General features: G+C 43.2%; 1 protein-coding gene and 1 pseudogene across 2 annotated transcripts in view; both read right to left on the bottom strand.

Moving 5' to 3' along the window:
* LOC100951349 overlaps positions 1-4,172 on the bottom strand; it is a 7,751-nt pseudogene extending 3,579 nt beyond the window's left edge. Inside the window, exon 1 of the transcript XR_001161275.1 lies at positions 4,086-4,172. The product of XR_001161275.1 is annotated as an L-lactate dehydrogenase A chain pseudogene (transcript). The remainder of the gene's footprint in view (positions 1-4,085) is intronic.
* SEMA5A (semaphorin 5A) overlaps positions 1-6,000 on the bottom strand; it is a 340,395-nt gene that overhangs the window by 302,185 nt on the left and 32,210 nt on the right. The window lies entirely within an intron of this gene.

Genomic DNA, 6,000 nt, shown 5'->3' with positions numbered 1-6,000 from the left:
CACACAGGTGCACGCCCAATGTGTGCTCCACACCCACACAGGTGCACGCCCAATGTGTGCTCCACACCCACACAGGTGCACGCCCAATGTATGCTCCACACCCACACAGGTACATGCCCAATGTGTGCTCCACACACACAGGTACATGCCATGTGTGCTTCACACCCACACAGGTGCACGCCCAATGTGTGCTCCACACCCACACAGGTGAATGCCCACAAATGTGTGCTCCACACATACACAGGTACATGCCCAATGTGTGCTCCACACCCACACAAGTACATTCCATGTGTGCTCCACACACACACAGGTACACGCCCAATGTGTGCTCCACACCCACACAGGTGCACACCCAACATGTGCTCCATACTCACACAGGTGAATGCCCACAAATGTGTGCTCATGTGCACGCACACCTCCCCCCCCACACACACACTTTCCTGTCAAAACATAAATGTGCAATAGCAATAGACTGTGTTTCTGGTTCACAGAATAGATGGCTACAACTACCTGGGTGCAAATTCCATCGCACCCACTTACTGGTTGTGTGGCCTCTATTTCCATCTCCAAGTGGGAATAATATTTGTGCCTTTCTCATAAGGTTTGTAAGGACTTAATGAGTTAATCAATGTGAAGCACTTAGAACGATGCCGGTCCCACTACAAGGACTCAATAACTGTTAGCCATGACAATGCAGATCTTTACTGCCATGATAAACAGCAGGAGGAAAATGCACCCAGTGCCCAGAGTGTTCTGAGACATGAGGTTCTGCATAGTCTTCAATACTTTGTGGGGACAGCTGCTTTCACAAGTTTTTTGTGAATGGGCATGTAGATGATTATAATTTTTTAAAATGTAATAAATTATTTTGCTAAGAAAGTGCCACATAGAAGAATCAGGAAGCATTGGAGACTTAGGCCCTCTCTGATTAATTTGTATCTCCAGCGGACTGCAGCAGTCCTACTCTTAAGTCCAGCCTCCATAAATTGTTTATGTGTGGTCATGTGTGATGATGCCACCAAGGATAGGAAAGATGGTGTCAACCTTAAGTCAACTTATAATGATTTTTGAAAGGATCATAATTCTTTTATCTTGTCAGAGCTAGATCAGTACCCAATAACCCTCACCCAATAACTCTCACCAAACTCAACGGCACTGTGTTGCCACAGTTCCCTACAGCTGGCACCTGAGTGGTCCTGTTCTGACAGGGACAGTGGTCCTGTTCCAGCCCACACTGTTATCTACAGAAAAAAATAAAATAGACCCAAACGATACACTCTACTTCTCTAGAGGAAGTCACACATGGTCCAAGATTTCTCTCATGGCAGGGAATTAGAATTTAAATTAGACTTTCTACCCAAGGAGTACACTGACACAAGACAAAAGATTGAGACAAGAACAGAAAGACACAGGTCAGGAAAAACACTGTGATATCCAGAAGCCTAGAAAAAAATATGACTCCAGTGTAGCATCAAATTCTGGGTCCAATAAGTGCCCTGGCGGCAGGTAGCCACAACTTTATAAATGGAAGTCAGAACCAAAGTGTTTAAAAACACAATAGCTGGCATCTTCCTTCATCTGGTGAGTTCTCCCATATAACATACTGAAGATAAAATACAATGAGATCATAACCCTTCAAAAACGTACAGAGTTCATCGTCCTATATTTTCCTCCAGTGGTTAATGGTGATTCTTACAGATTGGAACAAGTATGTTTATAGAAATAGACAGAGCTGCACTCACATGGGGGAAAGGATTTCTCAACAGAGTCACAGCGGAGAGGAGGCCAGCACCCCTTAGGTTACTGCAGACCTGCAATTCAGGTGTGTCAGGTCCAGTCCTTTCAGCCTGTAGGGGAGAAGTCTACTCCCTTGCCAAATATACCACACAAATATCTCCATTTTCTGCATGCAATGACAGAAAAAACTTTAGAAAAAACTACGAGAGTTTGAAAATCACAGACCTAAGTTGGATCTAGATAAGAGACTACAACTCAAGAACCTTCCAGCCCCAGGTTATCAGCCATCTAGAAAATGCCTGTGGCAGGATTTGAATTCACTTGTCTATGATTCAAAAACCACTATGCAATCCTATGTCACTGATGGCGTAAAGATTAATGGTTTGGGGTAGCCTGATAATTTTGCAAGAAATAACACACCATCACCCCTGAAAATGCCACACTTTTAAACTTTGTAATATGCGTGCTACATTGTACACGCAAAAATAGTGCTAAATTATTCGTCTTTCTATAAAAACGAATTCCAATTATCCAGCAATCCTACTTCTAGGTATATAGTCAAAAGAAATAAAAACACACAAAAACTCTTTCATGAAAGTTCATGGCTAAACTATTCAAAATATTTCAAAAAGTAAAAACTATCCAGACGTGCATCAACAAATGAAGGGATAAAGAAAATATGGTCTGTCCTACAAGGAAGTGTTATTCAGCCAGAAAAAGGAACCACGTGCTGATGCCCACCACCCTGGGGATGACCCTCAAACACGTGCTCAGTGAAAGAACCGGGCCCAGGAGCCACATACCGCACCACTCACACGAAGCACATCCACAGAGAAAGAACAGAGACGAGTGGTCCCCAGGGGCCGTGGGAAGGAGGAATGGGGAGTTTCTGCTCAGGGGTTTAGGTTTGCTCTTGGGGATGATCAAAATATTCTAAACTTAGATAATGGGGGTGGTTACATGGCTCTGTGAATAGATAAAAAATGATGAAAATCTTAAAAGGGTGGATTTTATGTTACATGACTCATATTTTCAATAAAGTTCTTATTAAAAATAAATTTTCAAACTCAGGCTACCAGATTCTTGAGCTGATGGTCCCAGCAGGAGGTGGAGGAGAAAAGGAATGTCAGGGCATGGCTGACTTCCAGGGGGGCATTAGAGGAACTCTGTTTAGGGAATGGGGGGCTTCACAATGACAGTGGGGACCCCAGAAGGGAAGGCAAGAGCTCTTTATATGTGAAGATTCTCAGAGACCAGGTCCCCATTAGCCTGACAGAGATGGCACAGGGGGACAAGCCTGTGTATACATAAAAACTAAATGCAAAGCTGACACTCTTCTTCAATGGTCTAAGCCCAGAGCACTTTTTTTCACACATACATATCAGCTATCTAAACATCTTGTTGCTACAAAGCAATCAGCTCTAAAATTAATTTACCTTACATTATTTACATTTTTTAATTTACATTATCTATCATAAATTATAGCATAATTCATATGACTAATGTCCACTAGTTACATCATCATTGTGTTGTTATAGCCTTGGCTCCACTATCTTGAGTGACTCTGCACACACTTCCTCACCCACGCTCGCTTCATAGAAACGTCTGTTATTTTCCCAGAATTTTTCCCAGTGTTAAAGCAATGAAGATAAATAGCTGAAGTAAACTTTATTCAGTATTAGTCATTCCCATAGAGAAGAGGAAGATGGAAGAACCAGTGGGCTCGAGGATAGACTAGGCCCAAGCACTTGGGCGTGTTACTTCCACCATTCAGGACCCATAAATGCTTGGTCATTTCAGAGGACTAAGTTTCAATGAAGACCGATGGTCCAGGTGCCATATACAGCCAAAGACAATGTGTCCCTCTGTGTCCACTCTTGATTATTAAATAATTCTCTTGGAATCTCCAAACTATCCCTGAGACCACATGTCCCACCCCTAATGTGAAGCTCCTGTCATGTGACACTCACACAATGACAAGGACTCACTCAGCAGCCCCTGGTGGGCTTCTCCCCAGCTCTGAGCAGAAGCATCTGTCATTCCACTGTCCCACACCACAAGGTTATAACATGGGACAAACTGTCAAAATGGTATTTGGGGTCATGAAATAGCTGTTTTTCCCAAGTCACAATTCTATAAATCTTTAGCAAGCCTCTCTTTACAAATTACTTCCTTGACCACTAGGCAAGGTTCTCATGTTATGGGGATTTTCTGTGCAAGATTTTCATCCTATGGGAGTTTTCCTAAGGACTTTCAAAGATGAGAATGGACCCAGAGTCGCTAGCTAAGCAGAACACAGTCATAACAAATGGCTTCCCCTTGTCCTGACTGTCGCCATTCCCCCATACCAGAGTCTCTGGGCAGCCCAGCTCGCCGTCTTCAGCATGCTGCAATAAATCAAACGCAGCTTGTCCCAGGCGGATCAGGCTCTCCATGTAAATTGCTGCCGTTGTCTCCACTGGTTTACACCAGAGAAAATCATGTCTGGGTTGTTATCTTTACACACACAGAGAAGATTTAGATGTCTACACCATACTCTTTTGGTCCACTCTCTTCACCTAATGCCAATCCATAAAGGAAGATCAACAAAACATATATTCTCATGGCTAATAAGGAAACATGGGTCATGACAAAGGACAAATTAGTTTCACTGTAAACACACAGCTGCAGAGCTGAAAGGACTCGCTCAGACAGCTTTTTTCTACATTTCTATGTTTCTTGGAAGTGGCATGTCTCAACCTGACCCTCAATTTCTGAAGAGATGGCTACAACTCCATCTACAATTCCACCTTGTAGATGTGACCATTCCACAGTCCTTTCAGTTATTCCTAGAATCACACAGATGTGAGTTTGAAATATAGCCCACCATCTAGCTTTGTGCCTTTCAAGGACCATTAACGTTTGCCATACCTCTCTCCTCAACTAAAAATATTAATACTATCTACCTGTCAAGGTTTTTGTGAGGACCAACATCTCCTGCTTTCAGTGTCCCCAACCCACCACCTGGCCTGCATCCAAGGGCCCATCTGGTACCTGGTAAAGGCTCTTATCTCTCTTCCCCCTCTATGTCCTGAGTCGTCCCCGTCTCTGTTCTCCTTTTCCTCTTTTTTCCTCAATATGGCTTAATGCATCTCTCAGAATCTTCTGGACTTGATCCTATGAGGATCCCTGAATCTAGCCAGCAAGATGCAACCCAATCTCACCCAACTTTCCCCTTCCAGCCTCATCGTCCACCATGCAGCTACAATCTGGCCCCTTGAGGCCCAGCATTTTCATCCCTACACACCCTCTGCTCTTCATGCTCTAAATGCCATTTCCAAGCTACAACTTTTCATCTTCTCCTATTTTATGAAGGCCCACCTCGCTTTCTTCCACTTTGCACTCAAAACCCATTCTATGTCCCCTTTATTATTCCACATACAAACTGATATGACTGTTTAGGAACTTAATTCCCCTCATACAACACAAGAGAATAGGCAAAGATACTCTGTTAGCACCATACAGATTTATGCAGGGCAGGAATGCCATGTTCCTGACACAAATGAGGAAGCAGGAGGAGAGATTAGGAAGCCAGCCCCTCCATCAGGCACCATGAGTGTAAGTCCCTGCCCTGCCCCTTGCAGGCTGGGTGACTTTGAGTGGGTTACTTCATATCTCCCAGGCTCAACTGCCTCATTACACAACTAGAATATACTAGAATATCAACTGTGCCTTCCCTGCGCACCGCCTGAGATTAGAATATTGAATTCTTTCCATGCATCATCTCATCCTGACTAGCATACAGTGATTAACACATACCTGCCGTCACATCATAATGAAAACTAGAACTCTTAATTTTAAGCCATCTCATATTCTGATGAAAAACAGGCCAATCCTCTTTGTTGAATCCTCCTTGTCAGTATTCAGAGGCTTACACCTTAGAAACAAACACTTAAAGAAATAGAAGAAGAGAATGAGAAAAAAGAGAAACAGCAACTAAACAAACACAGCTCTCCTATTCTGCCATTGGAGTCGATCAGACACACGGCCAACATCTTGGCATAAAACTCCAAAGTGTTTATATCCAGGTTCTAAGCCACACTCAGCCTCCTCCTGGGAACCATTTCTTAGAAGAAATGCATGTGATTTCTATGTTAATTTTCCATCTATTAAATTCAAAGTGGTCATATTTCTCAGGACTGCAGTGACACCTGCTTTCATTAGTGGCATGCTGTGAGGTCAGTCTAAACAGAATACATTATTCTCATCAATGTTGTAAAGTCA

Source organism: Otolemur garnettii, unplaced genomic scaffold, assembly GCF_000181295.1.
Source record: "Otolemur garnettii isolate 467f Iridium unplaced genomic scaffold, OtoGar3 scaffold00033, whole genome shotgun sequence".
Classification (NCBI taxonomy): domain Eukaryota; kingdom Metazoa; phylum Chordata; class Mammalia; order Primates; family Galagidae; genus Otolemur; species Otolemur garnettii.
Note: the sequence above shows the minus strand (reverse complement) of the source record. Positions and strands in the feature narration are given on the sequence as shown.